The sequence below is a fragment of the Pogona vitticeps genome, chromosome 3 (assembly GCF_051106095.1).
Source record: "Pogona vitticeps strain Pit_001003342236 chromosome 3, PviZW2.1, whole genome shotgun sequence".
Taxonomy (NCBI): Eukaryota; Metazoa; Chordata; class Lepidosauria; order Squamata; family Agamidae; genus Pogona; species Pogona vitticeps.
The window spans coordinates 213,950,536-213,974,878 of NC_135785.1; the positions used below are offsets into that span (position 1 = coordinate 213,950,536).

The 24,343-nt window shown below is 38.0% G+C and overlaps 1 long non-coding RNA gene across 3 annotated transcripts in view; it reads left to right on the forward strand.

Annotated features, from left to right (window-relative positions):
* Nucleotides 1-24,343, forward strand: part of LOC140705649 (uncharacterized) — a 91,101-nt gene that overhangs the window by 32,297 nt on the left and 34,461 nt on the right. For 2 of the 3 annotated variants that reach the window (XR_012085093.2, XR_012085091.2), the window contains exons 3-4: nt 4,286-4,358; nt 10,955-11,394. This is a non-coding gene — a long non-coding RNA (uncharacterized LOC140705649). Of the gene's footprint in view, nt 1-4,285; nt 4,359-10,954; nt 11,395-24,343 lie in introns of those variants that run through there. The other variant, XR_012085092.2, reaches the window with a different exon arrangement.

A 24,343-nucleotide genomic window follows, 5' to 3' on the forward strand; every position in this document is an offset into this window, starting at 1 on the left:
ATTGGCTCCTGGACCAGGAAAAGCACTTTGTACGTGCCCCAGAGTCAGGGGTGCATAGGGTCGGGGCAGAAGGGGGGGATAAAAGTGCCTCCTCTTCCCTGGCTTTAGGAGGAAGGAGGGACTGGATCGCCCCCTGTTTCCCTGGTTCTCCTTTGTCACCCATGCTTTTTAACATCTACATGAAATCGCTTGGAAAGGTTGTCCAGAGTTTTGGGGTTCGGCATCACCAGTATGTGGATGACACCCAACTCTATCTCTCCTTTCCACCTAATTCCAGGGAAGCTGTCTTGACTATAAACCAGCACTTGAGCACTTGCTTGGCATCAGTAATGGGCTTGATTAGAGCAAACAAACTGAAACTTAATCCAGACAAGACAGAGGTTTCCTGGTCAGTCAGAAGGTAGATGAGAGAATAGGGATACTACCTGTGCTTGATGGGGTTACACTCCCCCTGAAAACTCAGGTCCGCAGCTTGGGTGTACTCCTGGATTCATCTGTAAGCTTGGATGCCCAGATCTCAGTGGTGGCCAGGAGTGCATTTGCACAGCTAAAGCTGATGTTCCAGCTGCACCTGTTCCTTGAGATGTCAGAATTGGCTACAGTGACACATCTCATCTGGATTACTGTAATGTGCTCTATGTGGGGCTGCCTTTGAAGATGGTTCGGAAACCTCAGCTAGTGCGAAACTCTGCAGCCAGACTACTGACTGGGGCCAGCTACAGGGAGCATATAATGCACCTGTTACAAGAACTGTACTGGCTACCAGTCCATTTCAGGGCCCAATTCAAAGTGCTGGTCATTAGCTATAAAGCCCTATACAGCTTGAGTCCAGGCCACCTGAAGGACTGTATTTCCCTATCTGTGCCTTCTCGGCAATTACGATCAGCAGAAGAGACCCTCCTCTCTGTCCCATTCAATGCATTCCAATGGGGTAAAAACTCACCGTCCAGTGAAGATCCTCCATACGGTGGCCATTTTTGGTGCCTGTATAGCGAGGAATCTGTCCCTAAGCACAGCAGGGAGACATTTTAAGCACCCGGTGGCCATTTTGAGAACCCGACGATCAGCTGTTTTTGATTGTTGTAAAGTGAAAATCGGTTCCTGAAACAGGGAACCAATCATCGCTAAGCGAAATTACCCCATTTAGACCATCGTTTTGCAACGATGGCACCATTACTTTCTAGCATTTATATAAACGACCAACATACATTTCCATATTTCAGGAGTTTTATCTATGTTGATGATCTTGCCTCGACAATCCAGGGGAAAACCTCTTAATCTATTGAAGACTAGCTAACATCTGCATTAGAAGATTGTTCTTTATATTATTAAAACAATGAGCTGTAACCAAACCCTTCAATAACACAGGTCTGTGCTTTCCACTAAAAGAACAGTGAATCAGAGAAGAATCTCCAAGTTAGCAGGGAAAGCAATGTTTTGGAACATTGCCCTATCCTACATTATTTGGGCATCATTCTGGATCAAACCCTGACCTATAAAAATGTTTTCCTAACACTAAATAGAAAGTTGCTGTTAGAAAAGAAATACTTGGGAAACTGGCTGGGTCAGCCTGGAATGCAAAACCACAAACAGTAAGAACAGCATTGCCCCTGTGCTATTCCACAGCAGAATATGCTAGTGCCTTGTCGTATAAATCAGCACATGCCAAACAAATGGATGGAGCTTTTAATCATGCAGGATTATTACTGGCTGCCTAAAATCTACCCTCACTGAAAAAAATCTATTCTTTAGGTGGCATTGCCCTTCTGTAAGTATGTTGAGAGGTGCTAGTAAATAATCAATGGAATAAAGTAATACAGGATCTAGCTCATGGACACCAACTCCCTACCTATCCACATATAAGAGCATAGCAGCAACCTGGGGAAATACCAGATTTTATAGAAGTAGAGAACAATTTCCAGGGGCAGGGCTGCAGTGGGGGAAAGTGAACAAACATATATCAGACTAATGGTGTCTGAGTGAGCCATGCTGAATATTTGCTGGAGGAAAAAGATGTAGGAGAAAGGAAAGGAACAATCATCCCAGAACAGTCATGGTTGACTTGCTGGAAACAGGAGCACTGGCATTCTACACTGAGATGTTTTCCTTCTACGTACCATGGTTGACTGATACATTTCTCTTCCCAGGTTCCATACTAGGCTATTTTCTTTTCCCTTGGATAAGTATATATCAGAACATGCAGATGAACTTGGTATGGTTTATGGCCTAAAGCACTACACATAATCAATCAAACAAAAATGAAATAACACCCATTTACTGAACTTTTGCTTCATTTTGAGCTTCTTGGATGAATCAAGGACAATGACAAATCTATTAAATCCATATGCCTGTAATATGTATGGTTGTCATAAAAAGGAAGTGGCATGATTAGTGCTCACTATAACATTAGAAACTCATATTGTCAGTTCTAGAAAATGGAAGTTTTATTTATGGGAGTTGTGAGTCTCAGAAATTATATGTATTATTTTGGCAGTCTTTGCTGATATATATTTCAAGGAAATGAATTAGTATTAACAAAAGTGGTAAGGCTATATACATTTTGCAGTATAAGATGCTGGAATGAGAAGGAAAATATTTCTGTACTCAGAGAAAACTAAAGAATTTAAAGTGGGAAATATTGGCAATAGTTGCATTATTTAATTAGTTATAAGGCTTACTGTATGTACATTACAAAGTGATGTTGTTTTGTTCAATGACTAGAGATTTGGGAATTTTCTTAGCAATCACAGTACATGGTTGTGAATTTTAAGAAGAACTGAGCACCCACTTGTACCTTTAAAATAAATGAGAGCCATTTGTACTTTGTGGCTTGAAAATTAAGCCATAGATGTTATGTCATTGTCCTGTGCCATCAATACTTGCCCCCAATTTCCTTCTTTTCATTCATCATCCACAAAGGCCAGATTTGTGTACACTTCATGGCAGGTGAAACCTGTGGGGCACATACTAGTATGAAAGTGGTAAAATTATGTCCCTTCAGATCATCCACAAGCATTTTTCTTTAAAACATACTGATAAAATAAGTTCTTGACTAGCCAGTGAAGACAGTTTGATAAACACTGTTACCTGGAAGAGTTTAGTATTTTTAAAAAAAAAAATCTTTCAAAATATAGCTCATTTTTATGTGCAATGCAGTTTGAGTTTTGCATTACTGAAATGCTTCCATGGGAACAAATCCATCCAGTGATGAAAATACAACTCTGCAGTCTTTGGATTAATGACAGTCCCTTTGGATCACTCAAGTGTGAAACATACTTTTTCGTTCTGCCAAGATCAAAATGCACAATGCAGTTTTTGAAACTACTTTTAAAAAATGAATGTAATTACTGGATGAGATTTCTTCAGTGGGGAAAAATATGTCTAACAATGACTTTCATGATATCCTCTTCTTTTATAGTATGTTTTGTGGTAGCAATGATTTATATAATATTCAGCCATAAAATCGGGTGTGCCTTTGGGTCATATGTTTTATACATGTAGATAGATCTATATATCTTTATCTCCTGGCTCTAACCATTAGCATATAGAAACTTTCCCCCCTAAACTGGAGAAAAGAAGTACAGTATACCACTTTAGCATCACACATACTTTACTTGTTGAAAGCATGATGTATACCTATCAACCCAAAAGGAAGTTCTGTTAGCTAAATAGACCTCATTCTCAGTATGAGGTTATGAAATTGCAGCTTTAATTTGGTTATTTATTAATAAGGAGTATGCTGTGTATCACTGGGAAATGCCATTTCTCCTCTGGCATGGAGTAGAAATCTACAAAAGAGCTTATCAAGAAGCTCTCATGTAATGTCTAGTTTGCACTAGAGGCAAGGGAGTAGAACATGATGCAGGTTCGTAATAACCATTTGCTATACATATTTTAATGCATTTCAGTAAAGAGGCAAACAGTGAAGTAGAGAAACTACGGAAGGAAATATGCCCTGTATATATAAAGGAAAAACAACCATGGCAACAACTTTATAGCCCAGATTATGATAAAATGTATTGTACACTATTACTCCAACTACTATACAAAATGTTATTTTATGCATACTTAGTATATTGCTTAGTATATTATTGACCCCTCTATCCAGTATGCATAATTCTTTTAGACAAGTTGGTGTTCTACTTTATCATATCCTGAAGGATAAGAAGCAGCTTTTCTATTTCATTACATGTGGCACATGTTGTTATAAATTACATTCTTGCATATTTTGGATTTATGCTGAGCATGAGCAAGACTGTAGTAACTATGTGTCTCTTTGGTTTAGTCTTTTTGCAGGGCACATCAGTCAGCAAAAGAAGTTCACAAAAAGACCAAGAGCATAAGATACAAGGGTAAGGGTAAGTTGTTATAGCCAGTGGCTTTCAGACTTACAATGAAATAAACTAATACTAGAAAACTTTCTCTGTGGCAGCAATCTAGCTTTTCTCAATAAAGAAAGGTTATGGTCTACAGCAAGGCTATCAAACCTTGGGCAAAAATTTCCATATTACTCCCAGATTCAGAAGAAAAACATCCCTTTTCATAAGGTTTGTGCAGTTCCCTTTCAGCAATAATTTCTTTTGCATGAACAGTCATGCTGTAGAGTGTGTTAAGATACTCAGCTCTATGAAAGGCCAAAAGGGTTACTCTGACTCCATTGCCACCTGAATTGCCATTCTGCATTTGCACCAAGATATGTGATATTTATACTAGAAACTTGTTTTTGCCCTCTAAATTTCTGTAGGTTTGGCCATCTTCTTTCATTGGTGCATATGTGAGAATAATGATATTTTGTTTTCTTCCCAGATAAACATGGTGATACATAGGCATTTAAAACAGATATCCCACAGATCCATACCCACATCCTCTTAGTATGCATGAACATTTTAGATGTTTAGATTTCATGATCTTGGAGCTGTGGGACAAAAACAGACATACAGCTTTTAAATGAGGAGGGATTATTAAAGACAAAAACTCAACTAGAGAGCTAAGGAATAACCTTTTCATGGTGGCCCCAAATGCAACTACAACCAAGCTATAATCAAGATTTTAAAAACACAAGGATTCTATAAAGAGTATACAAGACTTGACAGAATATTACTTAGTACAGAAAAACAACAAATTCAAAAAGTATATAAATTCTTTTTGCAATGGGACACCCAAGAGGAAGAAGTTAAGGAAACAATGTTAAAATGATCTAAAAAATTTGGATATACTATAGAGCTAGAAAATTGGCAACAAATGTGGACAAAGAAATTAAAGCTGACACTAATTTTTTATGTTGTAAGCCACCTAGAGTGGTCGAAATGACTAGATAGGCGGGGTATAAATAAATAAATAAATAAATAAATAAATAAATAAATAAATAGATAGATAGATAGATAGATAGATAGATAGATAGCAACTTCTTATAAAGAAAATCTATAGATGGCATCTTCCTCCACCCAGACTTGCAAAAATCTCCACAAACACATCGAACAAATGTTGGAAATGTAAAAATCAGGAAGGAACCTAATACCATCCATGGTGGACATGTGACATAGCAAGAAAATATTCGATTAAAATTTATACATGAATTAAGCAAATGTCTAAGCAAGAAATAGAATTTAAACCAGAATTTTTTTTAATTGGGACTGTGTGTGTTTAGTCGTTTAGTCGTGTCCGACTCTTCGTGACCCCATGGACCAGAGCACGCCAGGCCCTTCTGTCTTCTACTGCCTCCCGGAGTTGTGTCAGGTTCATGTTGGTTGCTTCGCAGACACTGTCCAGCCATTGGTTTTCATATGTTGGTAATTGGGACTATTACCAAATAAAATAAACATGCAAAACTACTATTTAATATCACATGTTCTGACAGCAGCTAGATTTGTATGGGCACAAGTTTGGAAGGAGGGAGATCCGCCAAAGGACAATATGACTGTAAAAAAAAATATTAGAATGTGTGGAAATGGATAGACTAACTAAGAGATTGAAAGGACAAGAAAAATCAATTTATTGTTTAAGGTGGAGTTTATTTTATGAATGGTGGAAAACAAAAGTTTTGTAATAAATAGAAAAGTAAATGGATAATATGGAGAATATCTTACCAAAGAAATATTTTAGTAAACAAGATTGCTTGTAGGCTTAGCTTTAGAAAATGTGCTGTTTTTAGATGTAGATACACATACAGACGAGCACTCTGTTTTATGACGAATTGCATTACGACGAAGTTTTTGCGATCGCAAAAGCGACCGCAAAACAATGTTTCCTATGGGGGAATTTCGCTTTGTGATGATCGGTTCCTTGCTTCGGGAACCGATTCTCGCAAAATGACGATTTTCCTATAGCTGAGTGGCAGTTTCAAAATGGCTGCCGGGTAAATAAAATGGCTCCCCACTCTTTTCTGGGATGGATTCCTCACTGCCTGGGCAGCGAAAATGGCTGCGCTATGGAGGATCTTCACTGGACTGTGAGTTTCAAGCCCATAGGAACACATTAATTGGGTTTTAATGCGTTTCTATGGGCTTTTAAATTTCGCTTTACAATGTTTTCACTGGAACAAATTAACATCGTAACGCGAGGCACCACTGTATATACATATATAAGATGCTGTTTTTTCTATAGTTGTAAATTTTATATTGGGGAAATAAAAATTAAAAAAACAAAAACAAAACAGGCATACATTATCTTCCATTATTATAGATGACTGGATATGATCAAATACTGCAGCCTATGCAGGTGTTCACCTGTTCATACAAAGAGCTAATGTGTGCTTTAATTAAACAAAAGACCTTGATAGTGAAAAATATAAGCAGTTATTTTAAACCATTAGCAGTTATTTTAAACCATTAGGTAAAGGTAAATGTTCCCCTTGACAAATGTTCAGTCATGTCCGATTCTAGGGAGTGGTGCTCATCCCCTTTTCCAAGCCGTAGAGCCAGTGTTTGTCTGTAGACAATTTCTGTCTTCACGTGGCCAGCACGACTAGAGACAGAATGCTGTTACCTTCCCACTGTGGTGGTACCTATTTATCTACTTGCATTGTATGCTTTTAAACTGCTAGGTTGGCAGGACCTGGGACAAGCAGCGGGAACTCACTCTGTCGCGTGGATTCGATCTTATGACTGCTGGTCTTCTGACCTTGCAGCACAGAGGCTTCTGCAGTTTAACCGCAGTGCCACCATGTCCCCCTTTAAGCCATTGGTTTTCATATGTTGAAAAGCTATGAAACCTTGTGCATGGTGGAATTGTATTTTGCTTTAATAGAATTAAATTCAGATATAATTTCTATTTCCTGATCATACAGAAAGATGTACTAATAGCATAGACATAGAAAACAGTGATATTATATTGAGAACTACATTAATCTTATCCCTTGCCTTCTTGGCACTCCCTCGCCACCGACCAATCCAACATTTTGACCATCTGGGAGCAATACAAAAGAAAGGCCCCTTCCACATACATGCAAAGTATGATATTCAGATGCAGATAATGATATTCTTAAGAGGAGCTTTCTTGAAACACTTTAACTTCCACACACGTTCATGCTGAGTTATGTTGTCTTTTTGGTAGCCAGGCTAAATTAAAAGAAATACTTTGGGTTGGACTGGAGAATAACAGACTTCTATTTTGGAAAATCCTGTCATACAGGTGAGATCTATTGATCACAAGCAAGTCAATTCAGGTAATGATTCAGGTAGAGTTTTATTTGGAAAAGTAATGGACCTCCCTGATTCAGGTCATGGAATGCACAGAAGCATTTTAGGAAAAACTTCAAGCATGAAGACTTCGGAACAGTCCATTGATTCTGCATTATGAATTGTACTTACTATGAGAAATTCTGCTTCCCAACTATTAGCCTTCAGTCCTTTCGTTTGTAAAGAAGCTGGTATTTATATAATAGTATAGATGTCAGTGCAACAAACCAGTCCCAGAAGGTTACAATCAATTTTCCATTACGCAGGGATATGACATAACATGAAATCTAAACAATGATTATATGATAGCCAGAAATTCTCAGAACATACAAGAGAAGTCAATTATTTCTTGCAATTATCCCTCTGGATTAAGGGTTACCAATGGCTTAAGAATGATTAATAGCAGCATCAACAGAATGATGTATGAATTTATAATTTTCAACTGTTCACAGACTGTCTGAAAGGACAAATAGGATCCACTAGCTTTTTTATATTAGTGGATTTTTTTTAATACAGTACTAGAACAATATTTAAAGAGAGGGGAAAATGTATTTTTATTACAAACCATGAAACAGATCTCTTGAAATCAATTCTTCCACAGGTACTTTCATTTAGACTGCTTTACCTATGTGTGGATCATCTTGGCCATGGCCTTCCGTGACACATCCTTAACACTTGCATTCTTTTTCCTAATTCTTTCATTGCTGCCTTTACGAGTCTTCTTTAGATATCTTGGCTGCAGTCTCTATTTTGATTGATGATTGAACCAAGATATACAAAATCTCTATTTCAGTTTCTTCATTGTTAATGCTAACGTTATGTAGTTCTTCTGTAGTCATGGTTTTTGTGTTTTTAACATTTAACTGCAGTCCTGCTTTGACACTTTCTTCTTTCACTTTCACTAAAAGTTGTTTCAGGTCTGCTAGTAAGATGGTGCCATCTGCATATCTTAAATTGTTGTTTTTCTTCCACCAATTTTCAGTTCTCCAACATCTAAGTCTAGCTTTCTGTATACATTCTGTGTACAGACTGAACATTTAGAAAGATAAAATGCACTCTTGTCTAATACCTTTGCCTAAGGAAACCATTCTGTCTCCATATTCTGTCCTAACAGTAGTTTCTTGTCCACAATACAAGTTACACATCAGGACAATCAGGTGTTGAGGTACACCCTTTCAGAACAACCTATAGTTTCTCATGATCCTTGCAGTCAAAGGCTTTGCTATAATCTATAAAGCATAGAGTGATCTTCTGAAATTCTTTGGTGCCCTCCAGTAGGCAGCGAATATTTGCAATATAATCTTGAGTGTCTCTTCCTTTTTTGGATCTAGCTTGAACATCAGGCATTTCTCACTCCTTATAAGGTAAACGCCTTTGTTACAACACCTTGAGCTTCACTTTGCTGGTACAGGAAATCAAAACAATACTCCTGTGGTTGCTGCACTCCTAGGCATCGCTTTTTTAAGGGATTGGAATGAATATTCAGTGTTTCCTGTCTGTGGATGATTGTTTTGTTTTTCATATTTGTTGTTGTGTTCTTGTTGAGTTTTCACAGATGCAGTCTCTGCAGCTTGAAACAGTTCTAATGGTAGTCCATCTATCCCTGATTATTTATTTCTTCCTAGTGCTTTCAGAGCAGCTGTTACTTCACTTTCTAGAATTGCAGGTTCTTCATCATAGGATTTCTCTTCAAAAGAACCTGTTGTCCTTTTATCTCTTCTGTATATGTCTTAAGTATACTGTTTACACCTCTTTTTTATTTTCTCCTGGTTCGATAGTGTGTTTCCTCTTGGTCAGTCAGCATTCCTAATCCAGGCTTGAATTTCCCTTTGATTTCTTGGATTTTCTGGAAGAGAACTCTTTCCCCCCCTTTTGTTGTATTCTATTTCTTTGCACTGATTGTAGCAGCAGTTCTATTTTTCTCTATGTGACAGTCACTTTAAAAAGTGCATTTGGGGTTCTGACCCTATTTCTATCACCTTTTACTTTTTCTTTTCGCCTGTCCTTTGCAATTTTAAGCATTTCTTCCATCCATCTAGATATTTGTTTTCTTTTTACTACAGGAATTGTCTCTTTACTTCCTTCCATGATAATATGCCAGGTTTCACTCCATAGTTCTTTTGGTTCACGGTAATAGAGTTTAGTAATCTGTTATTTATGTGGACTTTAAATTCATCAGGAATGTTATCTGGAAGTTGACTGAGAATCTTCACAGATCCATGACGAATGTTGTTTAGAGTATATTTTGGAGCAACAATTCTTTTAGTGTTCTTTTTCTGCTTTTCTCTATTGTTGGATGTTAACAGTTCATGATCAGTATCACAATTCATTCCTGATGTTGTTTTGATTGGGAGAATACAGCTTCTCCATCTCCTGCTTTGAACTTCATAGTCTGTTTCATTTTTATGTTGACCATCTGGTGATTTCCATGTGTACAGCTATCTTTTTAGTTGCTCGAGGCATATATTTTCAAGAAACAGATTGTTAGCTTCATAGAACTTTATAGTCTACAGTAAAGCGCTCGACTGTGGATCATAAAATATTTCATTGTGAGAACTTTTGAGCATAGAATTTTTAATGTCCATTGCTTTCCTTTCTAAAATGTGTATATCATGATGACTTTGTTATTCTGATATCCTGACCTTCCTGGGTAGAAAGAGTAGGGCTGTTGATATTCATTGAAGGTATGCTTGAAATCAGCAGTGGCTGTATGGTGATCAGTAAGCTATAGCAAAATCTAGACAAGACATGGGCCTTTTGAAGAGATTGTTATCATCTTGTGAAACTGGGCATGTAGCTTATTTGAGCTGTTACTGCACTCCTCCCGAACAAGTAGATGGTTAGATGGGGATGCTCCTGTCTCTGGCTTTGTCACTTGAGACTCAGCTGTTCTCATTGGCTAGGAGTGCTTCTTATTAGCTTCAGATATTTCAGATAACCATGGCCTTTCTTGAACAGGATTAGTCTGGCCACAGTGATTCATGGTCTGGTAAGTTTATGATTGGATTATTGTAACATGTTGCATGAAGCCTTTGAAGACAACCTTGGTGTTCCAGCAGGTGCAGAATGCAGTAGCCAGAAGAGCAATTCATACAGAGTCAGCTGAAATCAGATGACACCATTTTAATAAGGACCTTTTTAAAATTTGGGAAAATGAGAGAAGATTAAAATGGCAGAACATGGAAAACTGGGGAAGCAGTAAGTGGTGAAAGAAAATAGAGAACAGGGAGCATAGAGGAAGAACAAGATATTGAGATTACATATCTCCCTTTCCTTAGGGAGGAGCATGAGGTGAGGTGAATACAAAGGAAAGGCAAGAAGAGCAACCCCACCCATGGCAAAGCTTTACTGGTCAAAGATTATTTGATGGGTATGTACAAGGCTGGATATCAAAAGCAGATGAAATAGTAAGAGTGCTGTTTTGAAATCATATTGATTTAGGGTGCCAAGATCAGATACAGTCCTAAATATACAAATGCTAAAGATTTTCCCTGTGTGCAAACAGCATGGATTGTTCTAGACTGGTGATATATTGGTGATTGTTCTAGATTGGTGGAAGCTGATATATACAGTAAATAACTACTGAATCATCAGGTTTGGGGTACAAAATTTTATTGATTACATTAGGTATTGGATATTTGGCTTAATATATCTAGAAGTTTCCAGGTCACCTTACAGAGGATATAGTGGTGCCTCACTTAGCGATGTTAATCCGTTCTGGAAAAAACATCGCTAAGCAATTTTTAAAAAGCCCATAGGAACGTATTAAAACACGTTTAATACGTTCCTATGGGCTAAAAACTTACCTTAAAGCGAAATTCCTCCATAGCAGTGGCCATTTTGGGTGCCTCTACAGCGAGGCAAAACAGCGGCGGCCATTTTTTTGCGGTGGCCATTTTGGAACCACCGATCAGTTGTTTAAAAAAGTTCGCTTTGCCATGATCGCTTCCCCGTGATCATCACAAAGCGAATTTTAGCCATAGGGTTAGAGTAAGGGTTGGAGTTAGTGATTATCTAATGTTCAGTACTAAGAAAATGTAGGCTGGCTGCTATGTTGCTCTTAGTGAACTTTTGCATACAGTATTTTCACCCTGAAGTCATATTGTTATTAGATACATGCTAATGAAAGTATTTTAGGCAAGTGACCTTTTCTTTATTCTTGGCGCAGCGAATGCTTGCGAGGAATTTATGTTCCTGGTGAAATGGTAGTTGGTTGAAACATCTTCAACAGTGGTTCATACACTACCAAGTTTTCTTTTATCTGTTCCCTTCTGTTTCAGTTTCAAAGTGCAAGCCTGGAGGCTCTAAACATAAAATAATGGATGTATATCCCAATTGGAAAGCCTGGGGAGTTCAAAGGGGTTTGTTTCTGTTGTGGATCCGAGGGACACCAAAAGAAAAATTGTCCAGGAGTAGATTGTTCCTGGATTAAAGATTGGAGTCACCTGACTGGGGGGGAAAAGGGATCAGAAAAAGGAATGGGAAGTGTTGGCTTATGTAAATGGGGAACCCAAACGGGCTTTAATTGACTCTGGAAGTGGGAAAACTTTGGTGAAGAACTTGAAGGGGATTGTTGGAAAGGGGGAGGTTATGGTCAGATGTATAAATGGGGATGTAAAAGCATATCAAACGACTATAGCAACTGTTGAAATTAATAACATAAAGAGAAAATTGGAAATTGGTATTGTACCTGGATTAGCTAGAGAAATGTTAGGTAGAGATTGGATGGAAATGAAAGAATTAATGACGTCTATGGAAGTTATGCAGGGAGATATGTGATATTGAAAACATAAATGAAATGTTTGAAGGTGTATCAAGGCAAAACACTCGACTTTGGCAACAAGATGATGATTCTTTAACAAAATTTATGGAAAAAGCAAGAGAAGAAGGGGCAGTAAAGAGTGGAGAAGTAGGATTTGAATTACGCGATGGTTTATTGTACAGGATATCAATTGATGGTGTAAAACAATTAGTGGTACCTAAAAAATGGAGACGGAATATCTTACAATTGGCTCATGATGTACCGATGGCTGGGCATTTGGCAGTTAAAAAAATGAGTGCTAAAATATTACAAAGATTTTGGTGGCCCAACATTTGGGCGGATATAGAAACTTATTGTAAGACATGTGAACAATGTCAGTTGACTCAGCCAAAGCCAGAACCAGGGGCTGAGCTGATACCAATGCCTTTGGTTGATGTACCCTTTGAACGAATTGGTTTAGACATAGTAGGACCATTAACTAAATCAAATGTGGGTTACAATTATATTCTAGTGTTGGTAGATTATGCTACGAGATATCCTGAGGCAATTCCCTTAAGAACAACTTCTGCTAAAGTTCTAGCAGAAATAACAGCACCCTTGACAGATTTAACCAAAAAGAGGAAATGTAAAAATATAACATGGGGAGAATCAGAACAAAATGCTTTTGAAAAAGTGAAGAATATATTAAGTGAGTTGCCTCATCAATATGCCCCGGATTTCCAGAAAACTTTTATGGTGCAAACTGATGTTTCTGATAGGGGGATTGGAGCTGTTCTTTCCCAAAATGATGGGTGAGAAGAACATCCAATTATGTATATTAGTAGGAAATTGAGCGAGAGGGAAAGACGATATGCTACCATCAAGAAGGAAGCATTAGCTGTAAAATGGGCCATTCAATCGTTCAGATATTATTTACTAGGTGCTCCTTTTATTTTGATGACTGACCATGCACCGTTACAATGGTTAAATAAGATGAAGCACTCCAATGCTAGGCTTACTAGATGGTATTTGTCATTACAACCCTTCTCTTTCCAAGTTCAATATAGGAAAGGGAAAAATCATATTAACACAGATTATTTTTGTCGGCAGGAAGTGGAAGAAAGTATAGAAGCCGAGAGGACAGCACACTCAAGGGAGGGGGCATGTGAGGAGTAAACTGTTAATAAAAATTCTTTATTTAATAATTCTGGATCCTCATTTGTGTCACCTGAGAGAGAAATGCCCAAAGGTAACCGAGAACCCACTCACACAGGGACAGGTGGTACAACCTCCAAAAAGTTGATTGATTAACACCCAGATGGGCCAAGAAGAAGGGAGGAGCTAGGAAAGTAGAAAATGGAAGATAGGTTCTGTGTTCACTATTGTTCACTTGTGTTCAATTGTGTTCAGTGATTTGTGATAATGCATATCTGTTCTGATGATGGTATGAGCATGTAGCTTGAGAGAGAGAGAGAGAATATGAGTAAAGGAGAAAGAAAGAGGGGGGCTAGTCTTTTATAGCCTACACTAGGTTAGCTTTTAGAAGTTTATTATTTTAGCTGGGAAATAGTTATTTTATTCAACTGCAATAATCTTTGAATATGTTCTTAAATGCTACTGCTTTTGCAATATAAACTGATTTTCTATGAAACTCTATTTTTCTAATAAAAATACTTTTAAAAATCTTTATTGAGGACTGGTCTCTTGAACAGCAAAATCTGGCTAATTCCAGTAGTGAAGAGGGCCACAGAATTGCTATCATTTTAGAGTCCTACCTCACTGAGCTGTTGTGGGTTCTAAGGAATCACAAAACCCAACTGCCTGTACTTGTTAAGTTTCTAAGTAAGTGCAAAGTGTTCTTTTAGGTTAGACTTGTTTCAAAGGGCTTATGCTATGCACTGCTGGAGTGTAGGGATTCGATCCCATGCAAAGGTGGTAGATAAGTGCCGGAGAACTCTCTGACCGAATGCACCACGACCCATTAGTGGGCCAGGAGCATCACAGTTGTAAATCTCCCTATTTTGTGTTATTGTAATACAAATTTATTTCAGTTCATTGGTCTGATAATAAAGTTGTTTGAAGCTTGCTGAAAAGCCATTTTGAATGTAATCATGAAATAAACTGACAAAGTGCTACAGTTGTTACTTATAGTTCATAGGACTGTGTGTTTTCAAATTGTTTGCCATTTGCAGTTAATTCAGATGTACATTAAATTTAATTGTACCAGTGATCTGAAATATTTTCATGCCTGTGTACCGTAAAAACCGATAACTAGTAGTGTGTTTGTATGTGTAAACAACCCCTCCCCCCATATGAGCTAGGAGAGTGAAGGTTAACCTGATAAATAGATTTCAGAGAAATCAACACTACAAATCTGAAAACAGAAGGACAGATACTAAATCTGACTATATATAGTGCCAAAACTCCATTATAAAAGCCTGGTACAAATGGGACAAGGCCTTTTCCAGTTAGAAACAAACATTTCCCAAAATGCACTGTTAAAAATGTAATGTCTGCTGTTATCATTTTCTCAGCTTGAGCCTATGAATATTTCCTGTAAGTTAAGTATTTAATGGAGTTAAAGTATACATAGGACTGCAGCTGTAATTTCATGTAGAACCTATTCTTCTTTGTGGATAACACCATCTAACCTTCAGACCACATCAGCTCAGAAATATGTGCCCTGAGTAACTGGCATCAGGGATGCTATTTTTAGTTTTTGCAAAAACTTAAACCTTTTTTTAAAAGGGTCTACATTTACCCTGAAAATTAGTTAATGACATTTACAGCAATCTAAAAATGGTAGATAGGATGCCCACTATTTAAGGTGCCATGGTACTTATATTTTTAAGACCTTGATTGTGGCCTGACAGGAACATTACTACTGTATTAGGCAGAGAGAGCTTTTTAAGGTGACAGATCACCTGGAAATGGTTAATTTGCCCCCTCAACTGCAAATGATATCAGCATTTTCTAAATGCCAGGTTTTGGGGAAATACTAAGAGCAGACATTGGGTTGCCTTCCCAGAGATATCTCCTGAAGTGCAGCACTGGTGATTTCTAGGTGTTGCTTTCCACAAAAGCCCCTTGTATTCCTTCCAGCATGATAAGGAATGAGGAGGGGCAATGAAAAAGAAGGAATGAAAGAGAACATGATAGTGGAGGTGGATAGAAGGACATAACCGGGGGTGGGAGGGTGGGGGGTAAGAGGCAGTGAAAAGAGGCCATGAAAAGGAATACATAGGGGCCTGGTGACACAAGCAGTTTCTCTAGATTGGTGAAATGGTGGAGGGGCAGAACTGTTTTTCTTATCAGATGATGCGGCAGGCCAGCCTTTCCCACCTCTACTGGGACCATATGTTTGTGGTTCATTCCTTTTTTTTTTTTAAATATATTTTTTTATTTATTTATAACTATAACAAAAAAGTCATATACATAAAACATATACACTTACAACACAATAACAGTGTTCCCCACCACCATATACGGGACCTCTTGCCATATTCTTCTTTTTCTTCTTCTTCTCATTCTTCTTCTTCTATTGTCCTCCTCTCCAGAACTGCATAGATTCTTGATTTGGAGCTCTCCCTTTTCCCCTTATTAACACATATTCCAAAAATTTGCCCCATATTACATAAAAATTATTCTTTTTCAACTCTCCTTTCTTCATCTTTAAATTACAAGTTAATTTATCATTTAATGCTATATTCCATATTTCTTTATACCATTCTTCAATTTGTAATTCAGTCTTTAATTTCCACTGTCTAGCAATAATCAATCTAGCTGCTGTTATTAGATTAGTTATCAATTCTTTAATCATTTTGTCATATTCCACATTCTCATATATTGATAACAAAGCAATCTCAGCCTTACATTCTATATCTTTTCCACAGATACAACTTAATTCTTTAAAAATTTGTGGTTCATTCCTTATAACTATATGTTGCACCTTTGGGGAAACTCGTACTAGGTGATATGTATGACTGTCAGGCAATTTAGGGCCCAGAAAAATCTATTTTCATCCTTTATTAAATGTCTGATAAAGTAACTTTTAGGGCTTTTAAAAAATAGTGTTGCCCCAATTTTTCTTTTAAGCATACAAGAAGAGAAAAAGCTACTTTTATTATTTCGCAATAGGTGTGCAATCCATGTAATGAAAAAGGTTAAGATCTGCAAATGCAGATGGAGTTCCTGGCATCAACTAGAATATTTCTGACAATAAATGGGTACACAGGTGAAATGTGGATGATGTAGTTTATTTTATGGTGTGTTATGGATTAGATGAGAAACAAATTAATATAAAGGAATAAAAATGGGAAATGATGAAAATATTTTTGTTTACAGCTTTCATTGATTTTATATTTTTAGCAACATGTTCTTCTAGAAAAAAACATTTAGCTACAAGGTTATTTATACCCATGCTACATGTGTAAAGTAATGTCAGTGGGGTTATTTGTAAAATAATGTGTGCTCACGATAAATGTCAGTGACTAAATCTTATTGATTAAGATGTATCTACAAAGTGGCTCTGCTGGAGCCACTTTGTAGATTGTTTTAGAAAGGATATAAGGATATTAAAATCATGGATCTGAATGAAGCATCTGCTAAATACAAATGATAGATGATGCTGGGAAGGCAGAAATAAAAATGTATGAACGAAAGTGGGTTCAAACTTTGAGCCACATTTGTTAAATTCAAAACAGAAAATTACCTGCAGAGGAAAGGACAGCATGGTAAAGTCTGAATCTTGAATCCCAGAGCTTCAACTGCATAAGAGCCACCTTACCCAGGGATATATTTCCTGCCCATCTCTTTAGGTGATACCTGACAAATGGAAAAACTGGTTTATCCTTATCGTCCTCTGTTAGTGCTTCACAACTTTCTAGTTGAATATAGTAAGTTACAAAGGCCATCCATACTGGACCATATACCGGTAGATCTAGAGGGGTTCTCAGACATGACCATTCACCTACAGAAGCCCACCAAAGCCATTCCTCGGGGAAACCAATTCACACATCATCATCACATAAAGAGAGACATGGTAACTTAGCCTCCCCACCCCATCTACATATGATATAATCTTAAAGATGCCTCTGAAGATTTGAACAATGAACACCATTAGCTCAATATAGTTCTTTCTTTCAATGTAAAAATTAGAACACTCAACTACATTATATTTCCTGTTTACCATTGTCATCTACACTTTACCTTTATGTTCTTTTTCTGCAATTGAGTCTCCTGATGTCACATTTGCCTTTCCATTCTTATTAGACCAAAGACTACAGGGTAGAGCTGTCTGAGATGTTCCCAGTCTCGCTGCACCCATAGAATTTGGTTGAGGGGAACTAAATTATAGGATCAAGCTGGAGGTGAATTGGGATACATTAATTTCATGTTACCTCTTGTTTGCCTGGATGCTAAACACTGACATGGTTCTGAACCCAAAATATCAACAGTAGCTTGAAATAAGCACTTTCATTTGCTCATTTTTCTCTACCCATCTTTCAAGAAAGGAAAAAGTGTGAGAGCATGAAATAACAATTCTAATTAGGCTATTTAGGAAGGACTTCAAATAAGAAGGAAAATCTTAGATAGCCATCAAAATCAGGCTTGCTAAAGTCCACCATAGCCGCAGTGAAAATTGCTCCAGCTGTTAAAAAGTAAATTCCAAATTGGTAAGAATGTAATCCAAATTAATCCAGTGCCTCCTTGGCAATACCCAAAATTGGTATTTAAAAGAAGCCCATGGTCATGCAGGAAAAAGAGACTTGCATCCTTGTTCTGCACCACTACGTAGGTACTCAGATATCTGAATGGAACATAGGTCAGATGTGCTGGAGTCAGAAAAAGGAAAGAGCCTTTATTTTTCTTGTCAGTCTTAGATTGTTAAATCACAAGCTGATCTGGGGCCTCCTTGCTAGACATATTATCGCTTCTAAGAGGCATCCCTAGGTATTTTAAGACCTGACAAGATCTCACTGATTCTCATAGCCCAAAGAAAGCTGTTACTTTCATAGTATGTAATAGCACAGCTTCCAAGTGGAATGAACACAGAGGATACCACTGATTCTTGAGGCCAACCAGCATGTCTGAAGAAATAAAGACACTGTCTTCCTGTGGTATTGGTGGGACTTCCCTCAAGTGTTTCCTTTATTCTGAAGTCCCTGTGAAATCATTAATGTTCAGATATTTTATCCAAGAGGGCCTACTAGTAGAGGCCAAGAGTGCAGAAACCTTATGTCTGAGCTGAAATACTGTAGAGGAATTCCTTAGTGGCACTGCTGTAAAGAACTGGAAGCCAGAGAGTGTTACTTGTATCCTGCAAGTTCCCAATGGAACTGAGGAACAGGAGTAGTGTGGGCCCTGCATCGAAGGGCCAGATGACAGAAAAGGATCATTATTTGAATTCAGGATAAATTTGAGCAGGAAATTATTGAACCACAAATTATTCAATCCAGATGTGTTGAAATGAAGTTGGAGCCCTGATCTCAGCAAAAGATCTTTTACCCAAAAGGAGATGGTGAACATTCTTCCAAAAATTACTCATCAGCATCTAAACCTTCTATTCCTGTAGTCATAGAGATTTGATTATGTGGAATGTGTGACCCCCCTTTTATGAAGTCTGGGGCTTGCTAAAGCCCACCACCACAGCAGATTCACCTGAGGAAGGCCCTTTCTGCACTAATACATGGTGGGCAAAATTTGGCTCTTGAGGTTGCTTCGAAGTCATTTTGCATGTCTCCTTTGTCCTAGAGATGGTCTAAGAAATTCTTATTTGGTAATGGAGATGGTTGATTTGTTGCATCAAATCTCTTTACACTTAAGAAACAAAGATGCATGTTTGATCCCTCCTTTTTTAACTCTGCCAAAGGGAGCCAGGGTTTCTTGGAGAAGAAAATTTACATGGACCTTTCCATGTCTGAGACACTCAGATAGTTCTTTTTTAGTGACATAAGGACATAAAGGCTGCTGTTTGCAGTTTGCAGTAACTTTCCTTTTCAGTATAAAGGTAAAGGTTCCCTTGGCAATTTTTGTCCAGTCGTGTCCGACTCTAGGGGGTGGCGCTCATCCCGCTCTTCAAGCCATAGAGCCAGCGTTTGTCCGAAGACAATCTTTCCGTGGTCACATGGCCAGTGTGATTTAGACACGGAACGCTGTTTACCTTCCCACCGAGATGGTACCTATTTATCTACTCGCATTTGCATGCTTTCGAACCGCTAGGTTGGCGGGAGCTGGGACAGGCGATGGGTGCTCATTCCGTCGCGTGGATTCGATCTTACGACTGCTTGGTCTTCTGACCCTGCAGCACAGGCTTCTGCGGTTTAGCCCACAGCGCCACCACGTCCCTTCCTTTTCAGTATACATTATGTCATACTTAGGAGTATCAGGCAACTACAAAATAAAAATAAAAAATAAGACAAAAATTTTGTGGCACCCTAAAGGCTAACTGCTATATTTTAAAGTGAGTTTTCATGGACAAGTAGGAAGAGAGGATATATATATAAAGGTCATTGACAGGTAGGTGTGAAATGTCACAGTATCAACAACCTGTGCCCAGAAAAAAAAAAACCCAGTGTCATATATATATAGTTGAATCATGCATATAGTTGAAATATTATGGAGATATGTACTTATAGGCAGTGCAAATATATATAAAGGGAAGTAAATACTGAGGTATACTAAGAATCTGGAGCTCTTATACTCCTTTTCTAGTTGTACTGTTGTTTTTCTCTCTCTAATTACAGATCCCCTTGCTTACTGAGAACCTAAATCTTGAAAACAAAAAAGTGCTTTTGAAAAGCATTAACATGAAGATATGAATTAACATGAAAACCAAATACATATTTAAAACTTGAGTATTTTCTAATATTCATAAAGTTTAAGGTACCATATTGTAGATTCTTTTCAAGCAGCCATAGCCCACTTACCTGTTATAATCGGATGTGAACACAGAGGTTTTCATTGCCTCAAATCCACTGGGAACTGTTATTGTACATACAGTACATGTCTGCTTTCATGCTGATGGGAGGCCAGAAGCAAGAGAATGTCAATACTAAAGAGATTCTGTTACATTTCACAATACTGCTGTTGCTAAATAACTGCTTAGATCTGAACAAAAATCCAATAAATATGATTTTATTGTTATGCTTCAAAATATTAAAGCAATCAGCTCCACAGATTTATATGGAGGCTACTGCTGAGTAGGCAAAGTGACTAGTACCCAATACTGTACTATTGGCGACTGGTTTGGTAAATTAAATCCCTCTTCTCTGTATCTGCAAGATGCTGAAACAAGAGGCCTGCTTCAGCTAGCTGTCTAGGCCACAGTGATTAATTTGTAGTGACTACTGAGATTAGGAGAGTAATTATGATTCTGGTTTCTGTGCTTATTTTGTCATTTGTAATGTCCATTATATAATGCTTTCATCTTCTATTTCTTCAATATTTTTTACATGCACAACAATCAAGTACATCATACTTACTTATCTGTACTGTCCACTGTAACATTTTGAAATTTAGAGAATGCCTCGTGATAGAAATGACATACCAAATTCTGTTTGCTTTTGAATCTTTCTAAATAGTTTTAAATTGTTTTCTGATAACCTGGTAATAGGCACAAGCATATGCCTAGAATTTTATCTTTTGAACAAGTTAGCAGTTTCATAGTCTCCCTTTTGCACATTTTGTATTAATGTTACAAATGCAGGAACAGGTGATACCTTTATTGGACTATTAAAACAATAGAACAAAGAATAAAAAATAAAGCAATCTTTCAATGATAATTTATCTTCCTCAGGTTTTGCACCAAGTTTTAATTGGTAGTTCCAAAATCATATGTTTATATTAAAATTCCAAAAGTTTCATGGCCACTGTTGGGCACAGGTGTAGTTTTTTACATGGAAGTAGCTGTAGTCTGCAAGATGCCTTTGGAGGAAGGGTGTGGTTTCAGTCTCCTCTTCAACCTGTGGTTTAGAAGTTATGATTTTTTTGGGTTTTTTTGTGTGTGATTTTATGATTTGTTGTTTCAGTAAACAGAATAAAAAAATTGTAACATTCTGCATAGATACCTACTTACACAGGCTTTCCTTCCAGATCAGGATGAGTGATAGTTTGACATTTGAAATTGGTGCTGGTCAACATAGCTCCGTTTTCTTGAGTAGGGTTGTGATATGGAGGTCAACATGACATCAATGTGATGGTGGCAACACATCCCTTAGCACTCACTTACTTCCTCCTATTCCTCTTCTGATGTCAGCTGAGCAAATGGCATCTGAAAAACTACAACCTCTGCCTACAGAGACCCACTGTGGTATTGGATAAACCAAGAAAAAGCTACCTACATGCTGTGTTGACTTATGCGAATCAGGGGAAGTAACTGCAAACAAGAAAAGGGGTGGAGTCTTCATTAACTCCCCTGTTCATGCCAATGGTGGAAGAAATTAGGACAGGCAGGTGTGCATTATTTTTGCCGCTGCCAAGCTGCCTGCCTGTCCCAGTGTGGCTCCTTTATATTATTATTATTTATTTCATCTAATTTCATATCAGTCTCTCCTGTCTTCTGCTTAAAATTGTTGTATTTTGGTGGATTTTGGAGACTTGTTTGTTTCTGTAGGAGTCTGTGGCCTGGTGGACTTTGTGACTGTGCCAGTGTGCCGCTGGGCTATGTGCCTTTGAGTATTGTTCTTGGTGTTCTGTTGTTGTTACATAGTTGTTTAGTGAATGGGTGTCTTTGTATGCCTCCCTGCTTTTTTCTGTTGTGCTACCTTGCTCAGAGGGTCTCTATAGTGCTACATGGGTGACACTAAACTCATACTGTTCCTTCCTCTTTTGTAATTTTTGGTTACTTTACTGCTGTTTACATTTGTTGATGGGTGAGGTATATTCTGTGTAGGCCTCGCAATGACTTTTCTCTCTCATGCATTACTGACTGCTTTTGGAGTAGATTAATTCCCTGCTGCCTTGCCTGTTTTTGGAGTAGTTTTTAAGGGTTATTTAGGGCTTTTGCAGTGCCAGAAAATGAAATGAATGACCTAGAAGAGGCTTTCCATTTTATGTAAAGCAAAAGGATCAGTTTGTGTGTGTGTGTGTGTGTGTGTGTGTGTGTGTGTGTGTGCGCGTGTGTGTGCGCGCGCGTGTGTGCGTGCGAGTGAGAGAGCACGCACGCATGCACGCACGCGCGCACACACACACACACACACACACAGAGAGAGAGAGAGAGAGAGAGAGAGAGAGAGAGACAGACATATGAAAGAGGTTCCCTCTGAAAGAATATGAAACAAATGAAATATGAAAACTTTCATTGTGCCCATCTCTTACACTGGAAACCTTGCTGTCTTTTTGCTTCCTCCACAATACTCTCTTCCTATTGTCATTCTAGAGCACTGGTTGTAGCCAAAGAAGCTATAAAAAGGAAAAAATGTGCAACTAATTCCGTAAAGCAGCCTTCTGTTTCTAAGCAAAAGAATCTCAGTGCTATTGCACATGCAACAGTTTTTTATGTGCAGTGTTGTCCCTTTTTCCTGGTGTTTGTACAAGGGTTTATTCAGTCCTCCCTTGGGAATGTAGAAGCTCTGCTTTCAATGAGGCAATTGCTGGCTCATGCAACTGCATACCAGCAGTTGCACAGGATGCTATGACTACGGAATTGTTTATGCTCCATGTTTCCTAACAAGATTCTGCCAAACGGTTTTGGAAAGTATTCCGAAAAATATGGTTAAGCATTTCAGGGTTCAGCACCTTACCTGGGTCTTCCAGGTACTAATTTGAGGGATATCACTCTAGGTATACCTCTCTGACTTTGTCCTGGGCTGGATTTTTTTATGTACAACCTCTAGGCACTATGAGGGAGGGAAGTATTTTGTTGATACTCAAGAAAAGGTGAAGCTAATACTCTTCTATGATTTGTTCTCTAATATCTGAAGCATTTATTTACCCTTGACAGAGGCTTCCATTTTCTACTACATTTTCAAGGCTCTTTCAGATTTCTTTTGATTACTTTTTGAGTTTGCCATAGAATGGCAAAGTGTTGCATTGATTTTTCCTTTGCAGTGCACATCTGCAGCTTCTCCTACAGCTTGAAGGTCCTGATTTTTTTTAGGGGGGACCCAAAACAACCCTATGGAAGGAGTTGCCTTGTGACACCTTCCCCTGAGGTTTAACTGAAGTATAGGTGATTGGATAAATTACTGCCACAGAACTGACTGTACATTGAAAGACATGCCACCAGTTCTGAGAACAGCATTCTTTGGACAGATGAAACTAAGATCAACCTGTACCAGAATGACGGGAAGAAAAAAGTATGGAGAAGGCCTGGAATGGTTCATGATCCAAAGTATCTGGAAAACACGGTGATAGCAGTGTGATGGCATGGGCATGCATGGCTTCCAATGGCATTGGGTCATGATGTGACAGAAGGCAGAAGCAGTCAGATGAATTCTGAAGTGTATATGCATATATTGTGTATATGGATATATTTTGGAACAACCAAGTGAATCACCTTTAAATATCTTTAAAGTAGTGTGTGAGAGCACATGCTGCAGTTCTGAAGGAGGGTTTCCTTTTATTTTTAGACTTATGTTATGAAGGGAACGTCTAGCAGTCAAAATGCCCATTTCCATTTCTGAGAATATGGCTTATGTTGGCAGGAACAAACAGCAAGTATAGTTTCACATTGCTAGCTGTTTCCCCCTGTAGCAACTATTATGACCGTTCTTGAGTTTATTCCTAATTGTCCATGAAGGCATAAACAATTATATTATATTATTATATGAACAGTTTACTATTATTTGCTCTTCATTTTATATGCACCCATCAGAGAATGTCAAAACATGTTTCAATATACAGTGGTGCCTCGACTTACGAACGTCCCTACTTACGACCAGGAAACTTATTTACCTTTTACCCTCTAAAAATTTATATATGCTGA